The sequence below is a fragment of the Petaurus breviceps genome, unplaced genomic scaffold (assembly GCF_028583685.1).
Source record: "Petaurus breviceps papuanus isolate PSGF00001 unplaced genomic scaffold, PetGlider_PUasm1.0 175, whole genome shotgun sequence".
Lineage (NCBI taxonomy): Eukaryota > Metazoa > Chordata > Mammalia > Diprotodontia > Petauridae > Petaurus > Petaurus breviceps.
Window position 1 is genome coordinate 44,685,632 of NW_027185764.1, and position 25,021 is coordinate 44,710,652.

General features: G+C 37.4%; 1 protein-coding gene and 1 long non-coding RNA gene across 2 annotated transcripts in view; one reads left to right on the top strand and one right to left on the bottom strand.

The window, feature by feature from the left end:
- Positions 1-25,021, top strand: part of ADGRV1 (adhesion G protein-coupled receptor V1) — a 718,949-nt gene that overhangs the window by 508,977 nt on the left and 184,951 nt on the right. The gene's annotated exons all lie outside the window — the stretch shown is intronic.
- LOC138159111 (uncharacterized) lies at positions 11,193-25,005 on the bottom strand. The gene is made up of 2 exons (XR_011167807.1): positions 24,853-25,005; positions 11,193-11,853 (listed from the first exon to the last, which is right to left on the bottom strand). It is a non-coding gene; the product is annotated as an uncharacterized lncRNA (long non-coding RNA).

Below are 25,021 nucleotides of genomic sequence, written 5' to 3' on the forward strand. Positions count from 1 at the left end.
AGCTAGTGTCTGAAGCAAGATTTGTGCTCGTCTCCAGGCCTGGCTCTCTCTCCACTGCACCCACCTAGCTGCCCGAACAAGGAGAGACAAGTAGTTCATGGTGAAGAAAATAAAAAATAACACCCACACAAAATCTTTTATTTTGGTTAAAAGACTAAGTGATGGAATTTCAGAATATTTTTATACTACAAAGATCTCTGATTTCTTCAATATGACTTCTGCATCCACTGGTGAAGATTGTGATCCCTTTTCACCTTCATAGAGAGTTTTCTTGAGTCACCATGCCCCCCCCAAAACCATCACCTGACTGTCAACCTTCTGACAACATACGTCTCTGAAACAGAAGGAACGCTCACAGGACTCCTACTTGGGTTGGTGGTGTTTTGGGGTTTTTTTGAGTTTGCATACATTGACAGTCTTTGAAAAACCAGGGTAGTCCCACAACATAATGAGACAACAGAAGGAGGGAAGTGACTTAAGAGATACTCTTTTCTATTTTTTTTTTGGCCTGTTTTTTGGAGGGGCAGGGCAATTGGGGTTAAGTGACTTGCCCAAGGTCACACAGCTGTTATGTGTTAAGTGTCTGAGGCCACATTTGAACTTAGGTCCTCCTGACTCCAGGGCCCATGCTCTATTCACTGCACCACCTAGCTGCCCCTCAGATACTCTTAAGAAAAGTCGAATTACAGTTAGTCAATCCAGAAATAAGACCTTTCTTACCTTTTCAAAGATAAACATTTTCTGTTTAGCAGTAGTGCCAAATTTAGACCAGAACTAATCACTTTAGTGCCAACTGTTTTGTACATAGATACCAGTGCTACATACTTAAACATAATGCATTTGGGCTCTAAACCAATAAAATGTTAGACCTCTGTCTGTGTATGCAACAAATCAGAATGATTTATTCTGCTGAGAATGCCAGGCTTACATAAATAAGAAAACAGAACTCTTTCAAAAAACTACACTTCAGTAAACAATGTCTTACTTGTTTCTTTTGTACCATTTTAATATTTGGGATAAGTTGGCTTTAACGAAGTACAGTTTATAGCTTTGACTTAAAGCATTTTTGAAAAATGAAAGGGACCCTGGAAATCAGCTCTCACGAATGCTTTACCTATGATTCACAGAACACTCAAAGAGATTTCTGTTTTGCTATAGTTCTTTATTTGGATTCTTAAAGCTGCCTTCATTTTAGAAAAAAAAAAAAGATAGCCCCTCCTTAAAGAACAAATAAGCTATAGTTTGTTCCAGTGGTAACCCCCACCATTTTCATTAATATTCACTCAACAACAGCCCAAGCTCTCAGAAGTCAACAGAAATGCTTGGTATGGATGCTCTGCATGTAGTTCAGTGTGTATCTTTAATTTCCTATTTACCATCTGGGAAAGCCAGATGCAGCTCTTGTGATAAGAGGCCCTGAAGTTCATTGTTGCTACTTCAGTGTTTCAAATGTAAATTTTCATGGTTTGCTGTTGAACCAAGTGGTGTGTTTTTGGTGATAATATGGCATGATTTTCAATTGTTTACATTTTTGTTGAGTCCTTTCGGTCGTGTCCAACTTTGTGGCCCTATTTGGAGTTTTCTTGGCAGAGATACTAGAATGGTTTGTCATTTCCTTTTCTAGATCAAACAGGTTTAAGTGACTTGCCCAGGGTCAAACAGCTAGGAAGTGTCTGAGGCCAGATTTGAAGTAACAATGTTAAGTCTTCCTGATTCCAAGCCCAATACTCTTATCAACTGTGCCACCTAGCTGCTGTAATTGCTTACAGAGATGTTTGTGTACATTGTTGTTCTAAAATACAGCTCTGGATTTCAGTTCTAGATCTAGAATCAAAAATCCAGAGCTAGGAGGCATGTCAGAGGCCATCTAGTCCAATTCTCTCATTTTACAGATGAGGAAACTGAGGTACAAGGCAATTACATGATTTGCTCAAGATCACACGGGTAATGTGTTTGATGCACTTAGGATTTCCCTTTGTCAGGTATTATGCTGGACAAGTGTAGAATTCAGCATTCTTTTGACCTAGGCAACAATCCCCAGACTTAGGAAATAAACGTATGACCTCTTTTCTCTCTAAGAGGGTTTTGTTGAAGTGCAATAAATTTTTGTTAGAAATAAAGCCTTTTGTTGTTGTTCAGTCGTGTCTGATTCTTGATGACCCCATGGACCACAACACACTACTACTGTCCATGGGATTTTCTTGGCAAAGATACTGGAGTGGTTTGCCATTTCCTTCCCCAGTGGGTTAAAGAAAACAGAGACTAAGTGACTTACCCAGGGCCAAACAGCTAGTCAGTGTCTGAAGCTGGATGTAAACTCTGGTCTTCCTGACTTCAGGCCCAGTACCCTATCCACTGAACCACCTAGCTGCCTCTTTTTGTAACATTACACATTCTCATAAAGTTATTTTTGAGTTGAAATAACGTTCTCCAATCTAGAGAGCTTTCAGGCTACAGAAGTTCATGGCAAAACTTTCTAGGAGACAGAAGGATTATATTACATGATTATATCCAATGTTAACAAATAGTTGCTCTTAAAAATGCATCACATCAATAAATAATCACAGTTACTTCACTCTGAGATCATAAAAGTCATGCATTATATTTTTTTCTATTTTTGAATTATTTATTTTTTAAACTTTAAATTCCAGATTCCCTCCCTATCCCACCTATTGAGAAGATAAGCATTATACATGTCAAGTCATGCAAAACACATATCCCTATAGCCATATTGCAAAAAAAAAGTAAAAGTAAAAAACAATATGCTTCAATCTTGCATTATATTTTCATTAGCTATGTACTAATGTCAATGAATGACTTAAGCAATTATTTAACCAATAGTGAAGAAAAATTATGGCAATTCAGAATATAACTGCAACATACTAATTGCTATATTTTATATTGTTTTCTTGAGGCAGTTTCATTTTAAAAATTCAAAATGTATGTTTGGAAGAGGAAGGACTCTCTTTTGGTCCATACCTACAACATCATCAGAAAGGGTAAACACCCCCGTTCCATACAACTCAACTCATATGTAAAAAATTCTTAGAAGGATTCACAGGGGTACTAAAAAGTAAAATGATATACACATGATCACATCATTATTATGGATAAGAGGCAAACCTTGAACCCAGGGCTTCCTAACTCAAAGACTGACCCTATAATCTCTACGCCACTCTGTCTCATGTATGTTTTACTAGCACTATTCAAATAATGTTGGTAAGGAAATCCAGAATCTTTCCACATTTACCACTTGTATACAGAGATGATAATGTTGTACATAATATACTGTGAGTTCTTTCTCTATCTTTGGAAATGTAATTGTACCACCTTGGTAAATTTGTATCTGTTGTTACTACTGGAAACATTTCCTGGTTTCTACCACATATAATTAAACAAAGAACCATCACCATAAATGAGCTTTCCTATCTTTGTCCATATTTCTGGAACAAAATGATCCAAGCTCCAAACCCACATAGGTTTCACTGAAGTGTGGCCATCTGAAGGACATAGGCTAGAGAAACCAATATTAACATGCACTTGTTTTGAAATCTTGGTTTCATCATTTGCAAATGAAATAAAAATTTATTTTTGCCTTCAAAGGTTCTCCTTAAGTGCATGGTTTTCTGGTAACCATGGAATCAATCAATAAATGTTTCTTTTTTTCAATATTCATATTTCTTGAGAATTTATTTTGTGTTTCTATATTTGGTACCGTGTTGACAAATATGAGCCAGTGCCTTCTTTTAACAATTTGTTGTTCAATCATTTATTTCTAATTCTTCATGACCTTATCTGGGATTTTCTTGGCAAAGGTACTGGAGTGGTTTACCATTTCCTGCTCCAGCTCTTTATACAAATGAGGAAACTGAGGCAAATAGTGACTTTTCCAGAGTGATGGAACTAATAAGTGTCTGAGATCAGATTTGAACTCACAAAGATTACCCTTCCAGTCTTTAGGCCTGGGGCTTTATCCATTGTGCCATGTCGCTGCTCACAGTGATTTGCTTAGGAGTAGATAATGAGAGAAAGATCTGGACCAGAATATAATTAATGCTAGAGGAGTTCAGAGAAGTAAAGAATCACTTTGAGGAGGAGTAATCAGGGAAGGCTTCATGGAAGAAGCAGTGTTCCCTCTAGAATTTCTTCCGGCCTCCTGTCCACTGAGAATGAATTTCCTGGACTATAATCCTCTCTAGACAGCCTGCTTTTTGCCAGTGGACAAATCCCTGGCTCTTTGCTTTTCTCCAGTATGTCTCTCTTCTCATGATTGACACTCTGCTATTCCTTAGTCAGTTCATTTGAGCAACCTAGTTTTTCAACAAGTAACCATCAGACCTACAATTTCACTTTGGACTTGTAGCATCTGGAACAAAACTTTTAACTCAGTTCATCTAATAACATGCATATTGTCATAAATAATATTAATGAAGATGAAAACTACAGAGAGGCTGTAACACTGTAGCTAAAATATAACTAACTGCATGTGCTGCTTTAAAGTTTACATGTATAATCTCATTAAAGTATCACAGCAACCCTAAAAGTTAGGTACAAGAAGTCACATTATCTCCACTTTACAGAGGAGTAACCTAAGATGCAGATCAGTGAAGTGACCTTCCCATAATTACGCAGGTAACAAGCACCAAATGGACTTTTCTTCACGCCAGCGCCAACATTTTATCCACCATGAGACACTGCCTTGCCTCATGACGACTGGCTAAAGTCGCAAAGCATCTATAATGAAAAAAGATGAAAACTAATGGGTGTGTGTGTGTGTGTGTGTGTGTGTGTGTGTGTGTGTGTGTGTGAGTGTGAGAGGAAGAGAGACAGAGACAGAGAAAGTAGACTTTGTTAAGGTTTCCTTTTTTCAGGAAGGACCTTGGCTGTGCTTTAGGAATCTTCCTACTCTATGGCTCCTTGTCCTCATTCAGGTCTGAATTTCAGCATCTGGAACTTCCCCAAGAGTAGCTATGAACTGACACTTATGCTCATAAAACTTCAAAAGATAATATAGTTTTATTTACCCAAGTAGTTTACAAACTACTTGGCGTGAGCCCACAGAAAGCTAACACCTCCTTTTCAATAAACTACCCTATACATGATAGAACTATATAATGCCCAAGACTTACAGGCCAAGATTCACTCTTCCATGTAGATGTTCTATTGCCTTTTCGGGGGAGGGGTAGTGAGGGGACTTAAGACTTCTCTTCCCTTCAGTGTTATACACCTCTGCCCTAGTTCTTGTCCAAATGTCAGTAGGGGGTCCTTCACACTTATGTCACTGGGTTTCGCTTAAGGCAGAAATGGTGAATCATTTTCACTGTTATTGCTGTATTTGAGTCTGCTTTAATGCTTCATACATACTCTTTTAGTTCTTAAAACTTCAGCTGACACCGTTATAGCTCTTTCACACCTCCAGAGTATTTTGTCTACATTCTATTTAAATCATTTGCTTTTTATACTTACATCCCACAGCGCTACTCTCCACATAAAGGCTCTTGTCAGGTGGTTATATGAATGTTTCTTTCTTGACCACTCAAAGGACTCTTTTCCACTCTGCATCAGCTCATGGTGAGTCCATTGTCATTTGCCTTATTCCTTCTTTCAATACTTGCTTCGGTCCCTTCCACGAAGTATTTTAAAAAAATCTTTCTCTCTATCAGTTCGTCAGTATGTCCTTGATTTTTCTCTGGAGCAGGTGAGCTAAGTTATACAAATTACCCACGGTCATTCCCTGGAAGGGAGTTGGAGGAGGAGGAGAGAGTTGACTCCTCCCATTACAGGCTGTGTGATTCAGAGTGAGACAGGTAAATGCTCCCCTACAAGAGCAAAAGAAAGTAGAAGAAAACCAAAAAGTTGTTCATGCCAAAGAGCATTGAACTCATTATCACACATTACTCTAAACTTTGCCCTAATGCCATTTTCCCTCTGGAAAAGCATACCATGTAATGTAGTTCCTTAAGATTTTTCTCCCTCATCACAGAGACTAGGGGAATGGTAGTTTCTTTTTTATCTAGTCCCATTTTGAGTCTTCCAATTAGGAGTCATCACACTAGCATATCAAATTCCCTTACAATCTCACTAAAACTTCTCCTTTTCCAGTAGAAAGAAAGAAAAGTAGATATTTTCAACTCTATTGAAGGATATTTGTTTTAAATTCACAGGATTTAGAGCTGGAAAAGGCCTTGGAGAAAATCTAGTTGATCTCCAAACCCATTTTAAAGAAGAGAAAATTGAGGCTCAGAAAGGAGAAGCAACTTGGTTAAGGCATGGGCCCAAGAGTCAAACCCATATTCTTGAAGTCAGGATCTAATGTTTTTCTATTATGCTTTCTTTTTGCAATTGTTAAGTAACATAAGGAACTCAGAAGACAGTCTTCCCTCTAAAAGTAGCCACAATAATGAAACCCTATTGCATTTTCTGGTTATTTTGACCGATAGTCACAGCAGCCATGTCTTTTAACCATTTTACTGTAGCATAGTTAACCTTGTTATTATGAGTTATATTTGTATTATTAATTGCAAATATCAATATTAATTGCAAAGTTATTATATGTTATTTACACATGAAGCTGATTTTTTCCCCTTATGGATACTATCTCTGCAATTCAGATAATTTTTTTTACCCAAGTAGCAGAGCTGTGGTCTAAATGGCTAGACTTCACATAGGTATTTTTATCCAACTCTCAGGCTGTTTTTTTTTTAATTGGACCTAGAATTCCATGAGTGTCAGGAAGTGCTGATAAAGAACTTCCTCTGTTAATACCTTCTCTGCAATATGTCTTAGAGAGTAGCATGGTAGTACTCAACAGCTAAGTGCCTGTAGTGGCAACCACACTGGTATACCTAGGATGGCTACTAGCACAGGTTCTTAGATCTGCTTTACTAGGGAGGACAGCTATTTAAGGTTTCAACAGTATTTTTTAATCACATTCACTAATTCAGGGGAAAAGTCAGCATCCTGAACTTCAGAGAAGATACAAGGAGAGAAATAAAGACCAACAGACAGGGCTCTGATTGCCTGAATCAACTATACACTTTACATACATCCCTGGATCAAGAGAGACTTTACATCTAAGCAGTGAGGGAGCTCTGAACATACAACCACTCAGAATCTCAACCAGGGAATCACAAGATTCTTCTCATACGTGAGCCCCCAAAGCAAAATATGAAGTTGGAGTATATCTACACTTCTCAGAGCCAGAAGGCATCAAACCCTCCTGACTGTGCCTAATTAGAAATTAGCAAAACGTTTGAAAGCTTTCCTATAAGCAAGCCTCACCTAAGCAAGCTTTCCTTAATGGACTCAGCTTGAGGCCTGTTAATGGATGGGGAAGATCTTAAATCCCATTAACGTTACAGTGACTTACCTAGGGATAGATAACCAATATGCATCACAGGTACAACTTGAACCCCTGTCTCCCTGATTCAGAGACCAATTCTCAGTATACTGCTCCATGTTTGTCTGTCAGCCTTCACATTATAGGATACAGTTACAGTAAGTTTCCCTTCTTGTATAAAAATAAACCATTAAAATAACAAAGTATCAAATTAAACTAATCTTAGGTGATTACTGTTATTATGAAAAAAATTAAAGAATTTTGTAGTTTAGAAAAAGGTGCCCATACATGTGAGTGCAATCTGGTAGTCTTCTCATTAACCTTTTGTTGTTAAAAATTAGTACTTAATCTACTGTTGGTTTATTTTCATAGGCCCAAGTAGAGTTTCCTCCAGCCTTTCCTTTAAAGGAAAATCCTTTAACTACCACCTGCTTACAGTTTTTAGAGAGAAGGTAGCATGGTGATTTTTTTTAAGATCTATAATTGTTTTTCCTAGTCTATCTACTCATTCCCTCTCTGTCTCTTTTTACCATGGCAAACTGCCTTTCTGCCTCAGGCAGCTTGGCAAAATACATGTGCACACAGGGAGTATGAATCCTCCTTGAGAGTTTTTCTCTAATCATAAGGAAATAATTTCCCAGCAGCCAACCTCTTAGTTGCTCAACTTAGTACACCCCTCACTTCCCATCAAAATATATTTTTTAAAAAGGTGTGGTATTATCATACAGGTGCTTTTGTTTTAATTATGGCCTGACCTCTGATATGAGTTCCTTTTAAAAAATGCCACATTCTGTGTGTGTGTGTGTGTGTGTGTTTTTTCTTGATGATTTTAACACTGAAAAGGTACATTAAAAATAGAATGCACAGGGGTGGCTAGGTGGCGCAGTGAGTAAAGCGCTGGCCCCAGAGTCTGGAGGACCCAGGATCGGTTCCAGCCTCAGACACTTAACATCCATACAGAAAAACTGGCCATGTAACATTGGGCAAGTTACTTAACCCCAATGCTTTAAAAAAAAAATAGAATGCACAAATCAGGGTCAACCGGTATTTACTCCACTGTGTTCTTGATGACAATTCTGTCACTCCAAGCCTGAATTTCCATTTCATCTGTATACTATCAACTGGGTAAAGTACACTGTCCTGTGCAGTTGTTCATGACAGATGACTCTAACCTGGAATCGTAAGAGCAAGAACCATCACTGTGTTAATGTAACACAATTGTAGTTATAAGAGAGGATGAGCTTGCTTTCTGCATTAGATAGATTCTGAAAAACTGTGTTTCTTATCCCATAAACTCCTTCTGGAAATTGAACCATATCTTCCTAATAAACTTCCAGTCCTACTTTAGAGTTGTGCTCCTTCACTTTTACTTTGCTTCAGTTGATCTTCATCAGTGGATATTTTTTCCCAAGCATCTTTTGCACATCATTCAAGTGTATATTAAAATATTTAATATAAAGTTTTTTCAAATAATTTTCAAAATTATTTAGACATTAAAATATTATCACATAGTCAAGGTCCGTTTCACCAAGAATCTTTTCAGACCTAATATTTAAATGCTCAAGCAGCTCAGTACAATTTATTCCACTGTTCCAGGTAAGAACTGGTTAGAAGAGATAGATATAAGTATGGTCATACCAGTTTTACCCAATGAAAAGAGTGCTGAATTGTGAAGTTTAAAAACGTGTTCAAATCTTAGCTCTGATACATACTATGTCTGTGACCTTGAGGCAAGACATTTCTCTCTCTGGCTCCAGTTTCCTCATGTATAAAATAAGGGGGTTAAGGGGTGGCCAGGTAGCACAGCAAGTAAGAGCACCAGCCCCAGTGTCGGGATGACCTGGGGATCGAATCCGGGCTCAGACACTTAGCAACCACCCAGAAACACCTGGCCATGTAACCTTGAGCAAGTTACTTAACCCCAATTGCTTATAAAAAAAATAAGGGGGTTAAACTCCATGAACTCTAAGGTTCCTTACAACTGAGTAGGAATAGCTAGCATTTATATAGCACTTTAAAATTTGTGAAGCTCTTTACAGATATTGTCTCCTTTTATCCTAACAAGCCACATTAAGAGGTAAGTGCTATCATTACCCCCATTTTACAGGTGAAGAAACTAAGGCAGACAGAGATTAAGTAATTTTCCTAGGGTGTCACAGTGCCAGGTTTGAACTCTGGTCTTCCTCACTCCAGAGCCAGAAGTCTATCATTCTGCCACCTAGCTAGCTGCCACATTTATTGAACGCTTAGCTATGAATGTAGAATCCCTTTTCTTCTTTCAGGAATATTACTAGACATAATAAGGATTTTGTTGGCTGTTGACTTGCATCAGTTTGGATTCCCCTTCTTTCTGTCTTTTTTTGGAGAGGCAATGTTGCATAGCAGATAAAGGGTTGCCTCAGCAGAGTCAGGATGGAGGACCTTTCTCTGACACATATTGGCTATGTGACCCTCGATAGAGTCACTTAACTTCTCACTGCAGTAGGCATCTAAGACCCCAAATTGTAGAATAGTTGTTGATATGCATTGGAACAAGGAACTTCCTCACTGAGAGATCTGTACACCAATTAAACCACAAATCAGACCAAAAGAAATGCTCTTTTAACATGCTTAGTCATTTCAATGGTGTTTTGAATTTTATTTGTAGTATAGCATATATGGACAAGGAAATACAGAAATTTGCAAACCCGTGCGTGATTCATTGGAAGGGTTTTATGGGAGGAGGGAGGGATTAGAAAGGTACATCCCTTGCCCTTTCGCTTTTCAGTGAACAATGTAATATTTATACAGTAAGTCATATCTCCTTGCTATGATTTATTATATGAACAAATGTGAAACTAGCCTCTTAAGACCTTAAGGAAATGAACAAAGTATAAAGCATAAATATGGCATTAAATGCTATACCAAATTAATGTATTTACATTGAGGCTGTTGTGTGATTTTAAAGAATGCATTTCTAGCATAAATCTTTGCCATATCACTTAATTTGGCCAAAGGACTATTCCCAGGTCTTTGTTGCTAGTTCCTTCTCCCCAGAAATTATCTTCCATTTCATATAGATAGATAGATGTAATCATATATATATTCTCATATGTGTATAAATATTCCCATATATACATGCATATGTGCATATGTATATGTATATGTGTGCATATACATACATATACACCTGGTTATTTGCAAATGGTGAGTTTCTTGAGAGGAGGGATGGAAGGATGTTTTTTCTTTATCTTTGTGTCATAAATGCTTAAACCAGTTCCTGGCACATAGTAAGAGCTTAATGAATTCTTAGAGACTGACTATATAACCAGAATAATCATAATGCTTGGTTTCCATGACCCATGGTGCCTATTATTGTCATGACTATAAAGGCACAGTGTATATATACATATATATATATATATATATATATATATATATATATATATTACAAAAGGAAACTGGGTTTCCTTGACAATCCAATACCAAAATGTGTTAGTTAAAAGTATCATCCTAATGTAAAGAAATATAGTGCATTATAAAAGTCATCATTTCCTGGGTTCTGATTTGTGTGTGAACAGTAACTCCTGACTATTTCTAGCTCAGGACACCTCATAAAATTCTCTAATATTGTAAGATCTTCCAATACATAGTGGTCCTGATATGAGTCACAGGCAAGCCTCCTTGGTTTTGAGACAGGAGAATTCGTGCATATCAGAAGACTGAGAAGGAAAGAAAAGAGGATTATTGAAGCACTTTTCAAAACACAAAGAATAAAGTTCAGAAGGAAACATAAGTAGGAGAGCTTAGGTAGAAATGTTCTTTTTGGAGGTGTTTGTTAGCCTTTTAGAAAAAAAGAACAAAGACTGAAAGGTTAATCACCACAATATTTATGAGTTAAAAAGTTTAGTTCACATAGTGACAGGCATTTTCTATAGGCTTCAAAAAATAAAATTAGCTTTTTCTAATGATTCTTGGAGAGTTGTTAAACCATTTTGAAAGTCAGACCAACCTGTTAGAGACAAGATAACAGTGAAGAACACTCTAGCACTCAGTTTCCAAGTAGGATCCTGCTGATCTAAAAATGCTCACATAGTTTATGAATTCATAGTTATAAATTGAGGGAAAATAACACATCCTTGGTTGGTTGCTGTTCTTTGTTCTTAAAGAGGACCAAGATGACATTGCTGTATTAGAATCAAGTTACACTATTTCCAATGCTGACCAGTCAGACCAATATGAGCTTGGAATGCTCTATCACAGGTCAGGCAAATAGTCCAATTGAACATTTGAGGTGAATTTTCTAAATTTGTTCCTCTCATGTTTCTTTTGAGCTACCTCAACTTCTGCTTTGCAATTTGCAATTGCTTCTCAATTCTGTGCTCGTAGAGCACAGCATATTCTTTGATGAAGATACACCATGCTGATCAGGTTTTGCCAGTGTGCCCCTGTCTTGCAGTCAATTCCAGAGTTCTTCAGAGAGACCTTGAGATTGGCATATTCATTGCCAGAGCTAGCTCAGTGTTTGGGAGGCTCTGAAGGAAAGTGTGAGAGAGAAAAGGTATTAGATTGACAACCAAAATGAAGGTCTACAGAACCATTGTTGTATTCCGGTGAAACTTGGACAAGTATACCAGTGCCATATCAGGAAGCCGAATCACTTCCATTTGGATTATATAAAGAAGATTCTGAAGATCACCTGGCAGGGCTTTAAGGTACCAGACAGTGATCTCTATTCTCAAACTATTCTCAGTCATTCAAACTGCTGCAGAGAGTGCAACTACAATGGGCTGGCCATGTTGTTCCAATGCCAAATATATACTTTCCTAAAAGACTATTTTATGGAGAACTCACACTAGGCAAGCACTCACATGGTGCTCAGAAGAAGAGATACCAAGGCACATCCTATTCTAAATGGATTCTTTTAAGAATATCATCCTTTGACTCTGTAGAAATTGAACCTTTTTAAGTCACAAGAATATTATTATGCTGCATGTTATTTGCACTGGTGATCATATAATATTTTCATATGTTAAAGCTACTTTCAAGTTTTTTTGGGTGGTAATAACAGAATTGTTTTTCACATTTTAATTAATAACTTTTGTTCTTATGTCACCTTTATTTTTAAACACACCCCCTCTTCCCTATTCAGAGAACCATGTTACAAAGAGTAAAGAAAGAAAGAAAACATTCAGCAAAACTAATGAACACATAGACTGAATCTGAAAGCACATATATTAATCTATACTCATAGTCCCTCACCTCTTCAAAAGATAAAGGGAGATATGTTTTCTTAACTCTTCTTCTAGGCCGAGTGTGGTCATTATAATATACAAGGTTCAATTTTGTTGTTCTGGGACTTTCCATTTACATTATTTTCATTGTGTATATTGTTTTACTGGTTCTGCTTGCTTCCTTTTGCATCAGTTCATATAAGTCTACTCATATATATATATATATATATATATATATATATATATATTCTATATAAATATAAATTCTTTCTATACATCATTTCTTACCACACTGTAGTATTCGATGATATTCATATACAACATTTACCAAGTTTCTCAACTGATGATCATCTACATTGTTTCCTTTTCTTTTCTTTTAAAAAAAAGTACTGCTATGAATATTTTGTTGTATATAGGACCTTTGACCTCCCTTGAGTATATTCCAAGTAATAGAAGCTCTAAAAGGGTGTGATCATTTAAATTACTTTCTTAACATAATTCCAAATTTCGTCCCAGGATGTTTGGACCAATTCCTTTCTCAACAAACAATGTATTAATATTCCATTCTTTCCCTATCCCTCTCTCCCCAACATCTTTTGTCACTTTGAGCAATTTGTTGAATATAAAGTGGATGTAGAAGCTTAAATTTATCAGGTACTACTGATTTTATTTGGACAATTTATTAGCATTTTTTACTTTATAATGTCCACACACAGACCCTGAAACTTTCTAGTTTCTTTCTTGTACATCTAAGGAAGAGGTTGAGATAATGCCCCATTTGGAAGTCTGTTCAAACATCTTTCTTAACATTAGTAGCTATGTGAGTTTCTACGTGTATACAGTAGAAGGGAGGGGAATGGGATGCTTAAAGCAGAATTAGTGTTCAAGGCATCTACCTTGGTTGACCACCTGATTGGCCAGTGTATTTTCCTGAATCTGACTTCTAGAAAAGGATGCTAAAGAAAGTTAATTAGATTTCTGAAACTGATAGTGGATTGTGATTTCTTAAACATGCACTGGTATCATTTCATTGGTAACAATAAAAAATGCTTTTCCTGTTTCTTCATTGCAACAGTTATATGTTGACAGTCACATTTTGGTTAACAATATTATTTATGTTGAGCAGTCAACCAGAGAACACAATCAGAATAGAAATACAGCAGAGAGTTCTTGCTCTGATTGCCAGCAATACAGTTATATGCATTTATACCAATAATCCACTAGTGCCTTTTACTGACTTAAGTTAAAAGCATTGTGTTTGTTTGAAATGATAAAATATCAAATATTTTTCCTCCTCTATTTTTGTTCTGAAACCTTCCTTTTCATAAGCACAGTTTAAAACTGACCTTTTGACCTCCAGTCCAGTCATTTCCATTTTCCTTTGTGTGATTAGTGATAGGCAGATAAAGGAGTAGGGAGTTTTTCTTTGAAAGGACTCTTTGTCCCCTCCCACACGCCCTTCAAGTTAGTCTTACAATTTACTTTGTCCTTTTCCTTGGGTTGAAGGGTTGTGGGAAAGGAGTTTGAGTTAGAACTCCATTTCTAATTCAGAATTCACTAACAATGACAATAATAGCTTACAATTATATTGCTCTACTTTGCAAATGAGAAAATTGAGACTGGGATTAAATGACTTGCTCATTGTAACACAGCTAGAAAGCATCTGAGTGGGAATTCAAACCCAGATCTTTCTGAGTTCAAGTCCTTGGTTCTATTTGCTTCACCATGTGAGCGCTCCAGATGATAGTATCTCTCTAATTTCTGAGCCTGGGATTTTTTTGTAGTTTAATATTTTAGATTCTCTTCCATTCACTAAATGATACATCTTCATGTTGTAGTGTGACAAACCATTCTTTTGAACATAGTACGATATAATAGCAGGCTTTTCTATAGTGTTTTGTGGTTTACCAGGTATTTCATATACATGATCTCATCCGACTTTCCAAATAACCCAGTGAGGTTAAGAATTATTACCCTGTTTTTTTCAGATGAGGAAACTAAGACTTAAGGAGGTAAAGTAACTTATATCATAAAGTGAGTAAGAGCAGCACCATTGGGTTGTAGAAAAATTGGATTTAGAGTCAGAAGACTAGGGTTCAAGTCCTGGGAGTCACCTGTCCTAGCTTTAGTAACTCAGTAAAAATGAGGGTTGTTACAATTTTTGTTGCTGTGAAAATCAAGTATGATGTGGCACTTGGATGTGATAGATTATTGTACTGTAAGACTATGGGGAATACAGGGAGACTTGGGAAGACATGTGAACTGATGCTAAGTGAAATAACCAGAGCCAGGAAAATAAAATACACAATAAGCAGAAAGAACGCTACCAACAATATCAAAACTATAACCGTATCATTTATAATTTTAATGATCGAGCTTGACTCCAAAGAAGAGAGCTGAGAATGTACCTCCCCCCCTTCTTGGCAGAAGTGGGACCTGTCACTTTAATGATGTGTTTGCTAGTTTTGCCAAACTGCTTCTCTCTCCTTCTTTTATTCTTTGTTGTAAGAGATGGTTGGTTCTCTTGGGGTGTGAGAAGAGTATATTGGGAATTATTTTTAAAAATCAGATGAAATATTTGTAAAGCCTTTTGCAAATCGCAAAACACTATATACAAAATTGAAGGCCAAAGGAAAAGGGGATGGCAGAGGATGAGATGGATAGATAGTATTGTGGAAACAATGAATGTGAACTTGGACAGAGTTCAAGATAGAGTATAGAAGGGCCTGATGTGCTTTGGTTCATTGGTTTACAGAGAGTCAGACATGATTGAAGGGCTGAACAACAATGTATACAACTTTATTGTTGTACTGTGTTTCCCCGATAATAAGACACTGTCTTATTAATTTTTTTGGACAGAAAAACACCAGAGGGCTTATTTTCAGGGGAGGGCTTATTTTAATGAACATTGACAGCAATTTTAATAAACAGGTAAATGTGAACAAAAAAATGTACTTTTATTCAATAATGAATTCAATAAAGAACAGGATGACGCTCTCACTGCTGCAGCTCTGATTGGATGCAGCTTGAAGCGCGGCGTGCGTTTCACCCGGGGGGGGGACGGTGCATACAGAGGGTACTGTAATGTAGCGTGTAGCGCAGGGGATCACCTTCACTACAGTAGCAATCTCAATAGGGCTTATTTTCGGGGGAGGGCTTATTTTAGAGGAATCTTACACAGTAAGGGGAGGGCTTATTTTTGGGATAGGTCTTATTATTGGGGAAACACGGTAGTTGTTTGATTTTAAATGGGACAACCCCAGTTCAAACCTAGGTCTTTTGGCTAAATCATATTTCTTAGGCCCTGAGAAAGCCAGAAAAAAGGGTTAGAATTTGATGCCCGAGGCAGTTAGGGACCCTACGGCTCCTTGCAATTGCCATTTATGTTCTAGACCTATTTAAGAAGAAGTTGTACTTTTGAGACTTCTGTTAAAAGTATACTTGATATTATTGTTAAAAGCATGATGGAAGAAGCAGGTCCTTGCATATAGTCAAGGAAGGAGCATAGACTGAGAGGGCCAAGAAATTAAATCAGTACAGAGACCAGTAGTGATAGTGATGAGAGAATAGCAATGTGAATGAGGGTCCATCTGGTGAGGGGTGGGGAACCAGCAAGAGTCTGAAAGCCCCGGAAGCTGGACTCTGTAGTGCCAGTCATGCTGCAGGATGCAAGTGGAGGAGTCATCTAGGGAGAGAGGCCTGTAGTCTGAATCCTAGATTTCCTGCCCTCAACACAGTCATACTAGTATTAAGGAGCTGTGATGGGAAGTCTGGGTTTCTATAGTAACTGAATAATTCAGTAAATCAGCAAACAGGTACTATACAAAGTTAAAAGTCAAAACAGTCCTAGCCCTCCAGGAAATTCAATTCCAGTAGCAGAGCCAACATATACATATAAATCTGCACAGAATATACACAAATTTAATATAAAGTAGTGTTGGGACAGAGGGCAGTAGCAGCTGGAAGGACCAGGAAAGACTTCACATAGAAGAGAGAATTCGAGCTGACTCTTTAGGGAAGCTAGGGAGTCTAAGGGGGGATAAATAAGGAGGCATGGGACACAGCCAGTGTAAAGACTCAGGAAAGAGAAGTGGTATACCATGTTAATGGTGATATTTTTTTTAGCTTCCTGTAGTCCTCATATGAGAAAACAATATGACCAGAGTAGGGTATGGGGTGGCAAAGAGAACAAGGCACCTAGAGCATGAAGTGTGAGTGGTAATAGTATAATGAGAGGTCTTTGACAGAAGAAGCCTTAAGCCTTTCAGCTAATGCATTCTATATCTCCATTTCATAAAGATATTTACTGTGCATCTGCCCAATTTCTTTTACGGCAGCATGCAACTGTTGCATGCACGCAATATTTTTGGCCTTGAATACTTTATGGTCCCAGTGGTAAAGACATTAATCATGGCTATGCTATCTTGCTGGAAATCTCCAATTCTGCCTCCCTTTGTGAAGGCACAGATGATTCCTTTTCTTTTGACGAACAGGAAATGAAGCTGAGAACTTTTTGAGTGTTGTACTTTCTTTGGCATTGCACAGGAAAGGAATCTTGGCTCGCCTCAGTCTGTCCAGTTCATTTTTAATTGGAGCTATTTACAGGACAAGTATCACCTGAAATTTTGCTGAAATTTAATTTCTATTCTAATTCTAAGTAAATTTTACCTTATTTTCTTTTGTTGTTCTTCAGTCATTTTTCAGTCACGTCCAACTCTTTGTTATTCCATTAGGTCTTTTCTTGGCAAAAATACTAGAATGGTTTGACCAGGGGTGGGGAACCTGTGGCCTCAAGGCCACATGTGACCCTTTAGATCTTCAAGTGTGGCTCTTTGACTGAATCCAAACTTCACAAAACAAATATCTTTAATAAAAGGATTTGTTCTGTAAAACTTGGTCTCAGTCAAAAGGCTGCACCCAAGGACCTAGAAGGCTACATGTGGCCTCAAAGTCACTGGTTCTCTACTCCTGGGTCATTTCTTCTCTCATTTACTCCTTTTTTAAACTACAGATTTAAAAGATATTTTACATTCTTTTCCAAATTAATGTAACTTTTACATCTGCATTATACGCATCATCTAGACAGATATTTAAATCCCTATTTTTATACTGTTGTGAATCACTTTACCTGTAAGTTACTTTTGTGCACTTGTATTAAAGTCTGGGAAAGAGAATCTTGTAACAAATGGTGTAAACTGGGGTTCTTAATAATTTTTGTGTCATGGAACTCTTTGGCAGTCTAATGAACCCTATGGACTCCCTTCTCAGAATGACACTGTAAAATGTGTAAAATAAAATACTTAGGCTTACAAAGGAAACCAAAGGTCAGACAAAATCAAGAAGCAATAATTTTCCCATCTAAGTTCATGGATCCCCTGAAATCTATCCACCAATGCCCCAATTCCATGTAAAGAAGTCCAGGTACAGCGGAAAGCTTGCTGGACCAAAATCAGGAAATGGGGTCCAAGTACTAGCCCTGCCATTACTATGTGACAGTGGGCAAATCTCTTTCCTTTATTGGACCTCATTTTCCTTCTAAAATGAAGTTCAACTAGACTTTGTCTGAAGTCCTTTCTGGATCTAAGATTCTATAATTCTGATATCCTAGGGCCAAAAATATCCTGCCGAGATGATTAAATCCATTCCTCTGGCTTTAGATGGCTTCAGCTTTCCTAATAAACAATCCACATTACAAATTTATTATCCTTTAAACTGGGTACATGTCTCATTAGATTAATAGCAAAGACTGTGGCGTTTTTAACCTCTGCATCTTCAGACCCTACCACAGTACTTTTTCCATGTAGCAGACACTTAATACTCATTTGTAGAATCAAATTGAGTTAAATTCATTTAATTATACAAATTATATAGGGAGAAAGCACTGGATTTAAAGCCAGAAGACTAAATCCCAGCTCTGTTAATTAACTGCCTTTATGACTGTGTACAAATTATTTCATCCTCTGTATCTTGATTTCTCCAATTATGAAATATTAGAGTTGATTTAAGTGATCTCTCAGGCTCCTTTCCACCCAAACTGATGATCCTATAACCCTAAATAAGGCTTCAATAAGTGCACAAAAATAAACAAAGATGAGCCATGCTTCTTGTTGCAGCTGTTGTTGTTTCTTACACAAAACAAGGAAAAAAGAGGTCACTTTGATTGTGTGTGATATAGTACACTGAATAGAAAGTCTGAGGACGTGGATTCAAACTCCAGTTTTGACATTGGAGTAACGGGGTGATGCAGGACAAGTCACTTGAAATCTCTGAATTTCTGTTTCCTTAGCTTTATAAAGAAACATTAAGGTGATGTTACTGTGAATTACTATCATGATAATGTTGTGATCTGTCATCACAGCTTATTTCTGTGGTACTATAGTTGAGTCAGGATGCTTTTATTCCCATGCCCCCAATCCTAATTTCATAATGTAAAATTTAGTACATGGCTTGTGAGAACAGTGATTTAGAAGTAATAGGAAATTAAAGAACATTAGAGTTGGAAGGAAGTGCCCTTTTTCTATTAATTATTTCCTACTTATCGCATATATAATGTCTACCTTGCTTTGTATGTATCTGTTTACATGTTGTCTCCCCCATTAGGTTATATATTCTTTGAGGGCAGGGATTGTCCTTTGCCTCTTTTGTATCCCTAGCACTTGGCACGATGCCTGGCATGTAGTTGGTACTTATCAAATGTTTATTGAATTGAAATGAATTGAACCTGTTTGCTTCAACTCCCACATTTTATGGACCAGGAAACAGAATCAGACATATGCCATTACTTCCAGAAGGTCACATGGCTCTTCAGTCATAGTGCTAGGATCAGGGAGTACTGGGGTTTTGAAAAAAAAAATACGTTCATACTTTATCCTGCAAAGAACAGCTGAAAAGCACACAAGTGCATCTTTCAGTAATCCATGTGCTAACAAGATTTCACTGAGATTTTATCATCTAATGATTTTTAATCTAGGAGCTTAGAAAATGTCTTTCAGATAACCCGGACAGGGCCTCTTTTTGAGTTTCATCTACCTCATTTATAAACCTGGTTTTTTGTTTTTTACTTCAGAATAACTGCAGGTTGAACTGAGGTTCCAGATGTGAGCCCATTGTGTGTGTGTGTGTGTGTAGGACTTGCTTTTCCAAGAAATTGCACTAGACAGTTGAGATGGTGTAATGTATTTCTTGATTAAGGTTACAGATCAGCCTGCTTATGCCTAAGTATAGAAGCTATCTGAATACAGTATGAAATTAGCTATCAAGGGGGCACGTGTTCTTTGGGGGCTTGTACAGGTAGTCCAGGGGGTAATGAGTATTATTATTTTCCCAATCCTGAGAATTCATTTAAGAAAACAAAATGGTCCATGTTGTGAAATCATCGTTTTCTGCTTTCCTTCAATTCAGCGTCACAGCTAATGTGCTTTCGTGGGATTCTCAGATTAACTCAAAGTATAGCCCATCTTTCTCCATCAGAGTTGAGAGTAGAGAACAAAATCCTTGAATAAATATTGATTGACTTAGTGTATATATCCTATAATGTCTTCTTGTATTCCTATTTATGCTTTTTATTACACCCATTCATTATCATTTTTATTACCTATATATCACTAAAAGGCATGATGTGATGTTCTCCACAAATCCAGCTGGTGTGTACATTGCCTTAAGTACAGTTCCTGTGACCATGTATTTTCCAGAAGATTTTCTGGGCTGTTTTATGTGGTGGATAGGTAGATGGCTCCAGTGTCTGGACATTCTGGGTTTAAGTCTTACCTTTAAACTGTGCTGTGTAATTCTGGTCAATTCACTTAACCTCTTAGTTCTCCAAGAAACTCTCGAAGATTTGAAGATCAGCTAAGAAGATGCCAGTCTTTGATAGTAGAGAAAGTCCCTCACCAGTAGTTACCAACACTAATGAATGATGCCTCATCATAATGAATTATGCCTCATCTTGGCATAAAGAAGTACCCTGGGTTCTTAGAAACTTCCATCTCTTCGCAGGCTGGAAAAGTTTAGTATAAGGTTTTGGCAAAAGACTGTGATCATTGATCAAGGACCAACTTAGCTAACTGTAGAAAGTTTTGCTGACAGAAGATGATGGGCATTTTGGCTGCAGTGACCCTTGAAACATATAATAACATAAAGCAGTACTCAGTGTGGTATATCATTCCCCCCAACCCTTTCCTGCAGTGATGGTAACAGGCAGAAAAGAGGCCAATGTGATCAAGACTTACATGGTTTTTAGACCAGTGGTTCTTAACCCTTTTTTAAGTTATGGCTTTTTTGATAGTCTATGGATCCCTTCTCACAATAATGTTTTTAAATTAAAATTCATAGTACTACAAAGGAAATCAATTATATTCAAATGAAGTTAGAAATTTTTTTTTTAGAAAAACAAGTTTCCAGACCTCTTGAAATATATCTTCAGGGCCTTTGGGAGTCTGTGGACTCCAGGTTAAGAACTTTTGTCTTAGATTTTCTCTAAACATTAATTTATCTATTGGTTCTTTTTAATATGTTAACTTTGTCTCATGACCAAGAAATTGATTCAGTGCTAAATCACATGCCTCCCAACATTTTTAGAAAAAATGTACTCAGAAGACATAAGGTAGCTCAAGCTGAATAAAATGAAGGCTTACAGCTTCTCCTAATAGAGGTACATACAAGCATCAAAGAGAGTTCATTTCAACAATCTTCCAAAGGTACAAGGGCATCATTGCATGGGACACTGTCATCTCAACTGGCGGCACTCAGGGTAAGTATAAACCGAAAGACAACGATGAAGATAATTGCAGCTTGTCTGCTAGCATATATTTCTGAGAAAGAAATAGAGAATATGACAAAATCCTCCAAATTTAATCAATACACACCTTAGTACTTAGTATATTAATTATAAAGGGGGGCACAAGGAAGTATAGTTACCTGAAAATGGTGGAAAATGTGACTGCAGATCAAGAAATGAAAAGAGTAAAAGGGTTGAAGGTTATTCAAAAGTCTCACACCTACATACCATGAATTTTTTCTTTCATGTCAAGTCACCAAGCATTAAGTGCCTACTATGTGCTGGCACTATGTTAATCACTGAGGAGATTACAAAGGAAAGAAAGAAAAAAAACCCAAAACCATGTTCTCAAGGAACTCAAAATCTAGTGGGAGAGACGACATGCAGACAACCTTATACAAACAAGACAGAGGCATGATGAATTGGATATAAATCAGAGGGGAGGCCTCTTCCATCTTTTCTCTTGAAACTGGAAACCAGGAACTCCTGAAGTAACTTGATGCTCAAAAAAGATTTGAAGCTTGATCAGGCCTAAAAGGGCCCTGAAGAGTCAAGAAAGGGTCCTAGCCTGAAAAGTCTGATGGCAAAGGCTTATGCTCTCTTGTCTCTCACAAACTACCCCCAGCTCCTCAATGTAGGGCAGGGCCTTCATCTTCACCCATAAGAGGAGAGTCTTATTCCAGTGAGCTTTAGGACATAGGTTACTGTAGAACAAATCTTGGCATGTGACAAGCACTTAATAAATGCTTTTTGGTTAATTGATTGGTTGAATGATGAAATTGGCAAGTACCGTACATGGACAATGAACTAGGCTCAGAATTAAATAGGAGGGAACTGGATTGGAACAAAAGCCTAAATTTTAATACCATTATTTTCCTGGACATTATGACAATTATAATGATTGTATTTGGAAGTTTAAGAAATGTAAATCAATAACCCCAATGAGGATGACAAAATTACCTACAAAGCATCTTAGCTAGGAAATTCTCAATCTTTTTGCCAGACACAGAGATATGGCAAGGAAGTTCAATGCCCATTTAGAATACAAACTCATTTGTAAAAATGAGGGAAAAGGTTGGAAGAAAGGGAGGAATATTATCACCTCATAAAATACTGAAAAGCTGTAAAGAAAAAAAATGGCTTTTTTTTTTAATAAGTTGGTGAAAAAGCCAGCTAAGAAAAGTGATCCCTAGGGCATTTCAGGATGAGACTGGAAGGAGGACAACAAAGAGATGCAAAATGAAAAGACCTGGACATATTTTTATGACTAATTGTTTTTTCACAATCAAGGAAAGTGGAACTACGAGGTTTAGACTCCTCTGGCTCCTAGATTTGTTGCTAAAAGAAATGAAAATGGGACTGAATGGAGCAAAACTGGGGACAGAACTGGACCAAACCAAGTATCCGTGGAAGAGGTCTATGCTTGAAGGGACACCAAAGAACTGAGGGACCAAGTCTCAGAATAATCTCTTCCTCCTGTCCATCAACAGCTCTGCTTAGTTTGGACTCAGCAAGCATCATGCCACCCCCAGAATAAGCTCATTGCCCAAAATCTCATCAGCCTGCAGATTGTTTGGGATACTCAGTACCTTCTCAGCTCCCTCAGGTGCCTCTCCCTCTGATTGGAGGGATAGAGGGTGAAGCTATAACTCTTCTCAAAGTCTTCCTTCATAAAGGGCTCAGAAGTTTCCCAGAACCCTCCAATTTCTATCAGCAGCATGCTTGTTCGGACACCCAAAAATCATGCCCCCATGCTGGGTGCCCCTTGGTTCCCCCCTCCCTTCTCAGCTTTCTTTTGTGTAATGTTTTCCCCATTCAATTATTAGCTCCTTGAGGGCAGCCATTGTCTTTCTTTTTCTTATTTGTATCCCCAACACTTAGCATAGCTCCTAGCACTTGATAGCCATTTAAGTAATGTTGATTTAATTGAATTAAAATGTGAAAATAGGGAGAATAACACAGGCATGAAAAAAATCTTGAACCTTATTACCAAATAAAATGACATAAAAAGAATATTAGCAACTATTGACCCATATTTATATTTACCCATCTATACTAATTTTTAATCAGAATAATCTGTTTTCATTAAAGGCATCCTGATGAGGACATTAGAAGGGAACAATAAGATTGCCTACAGTGCTGGACCTATAGTCAGGAAAACCTGAGTTTAAATCAGGGTTCATACATTTATTTACTGTGTGACCTTGGGCAAGTCACTTGATTTCTGCCTCAGTTTCCTCATCTGTAAAATAAGGATTATAATAACACCTTACAAGGCTGTTGTGAGGATCAAATGATACCATATTTGTAAAGCATTTAACACAGTGCCTGGCACATAGTAGTTCCTATATAAATACCTACTTATTCCCTTTCTCCCTTTTCTTCCCCTTTTACAAGCAATATTCCACAGAAGACCACAAAGTTTTTACTGTAGAATTGACTGAAGTGAGTAGAGTGCAAGATCCCACTGTACTTATCACTAACTGTAATGAAATTTAGTTGATAAGGCAAAATGCCTCATCAAAAGCTTTCCTCCAGCAGTGTCACAGAAGTATGTTAAAATCATATAAAATATGTTCAAAGGTGTTAACAACACAAATGATTTTGTCCAGTATCCTTCTGAGACTAAATATCAAATGTTATGGGAACGTCCATGGATTTGTTGATAGGTATTGCTGCTGCCCATCGACTATCAATACACAGAGATCTAGGAGGCAAAACCAAGGTTTATTATAATATATGCTTTACCCTAGGCCCACAGTTCTTAATTAACTCTGAGTCAGGAACAGAGATTTCCTAAAGCTTATGTAGTTTCTAATTACATCAGAGAGACAACGAAAAGAATACGATTTTTGGAATCATAGTCACCAGAAAGAGACAATTCAGAACTGCCCAAGAAGAAAAATAAAGTTTTACCTTTGGCAAATACATTTGTAAGATTTACATTTCAAGGATAGTCTTGTGAGATTTACATTTTAAAGATAGACTTGGAAATTTATAGTGGGCTAATTGAGAGAAAGGAGGTTTACACACTAAAAAATAACTAGAAAAGAGAAATCCAAGTCAGAGCTGGTTGCAGATTTGTCAATAAACACAGAGAAGGTGGTCATATGGAATTTTCAACCACCAGATGGGTATCATAAATTCCTTTACCCCCATGCAATATCTTACATAAGTTAAATAATAATTGGGGGTCTCAGCTAGTTTAATGTACCATAAAGAAAGCCTCAGTTTTGCTGTGACTTCCCTCAAAATCAAAGGTAGCCATGCTGAACCCAAATAATAGTAGAGAACAAGGAATCAAAAATTCATAAAACTCAAGCAAGGTATGCACTCAGTGCAGCCTCTGAGGCTGAGATACAACAGAGTATGAATTAGTTCTCTGCCGCTTGTGTTAATTTTGGCCTGATGATTAACACCAAGAAAAAAGAGGTTCTCCACAGCCTGTACCGCACCATCCATACATAGAATCATCAGTTACAGCAAATGGAGAAATTCTGAATGCTATGGATAGGTTCACTTACCTTGGCACTACTTTCTAGGGATGTACACATAGACAATGAGGTTGATGCACATATTGCCAGAGCTGGCTCAGTGTTTGGGATGAACCAAAGGAAAGTATGGGAGGGAAGAGGTATCAGGCTGCCCACTAAACTGAGGATTTATGGAGCCATTGTGCCGACCTCGTTACTG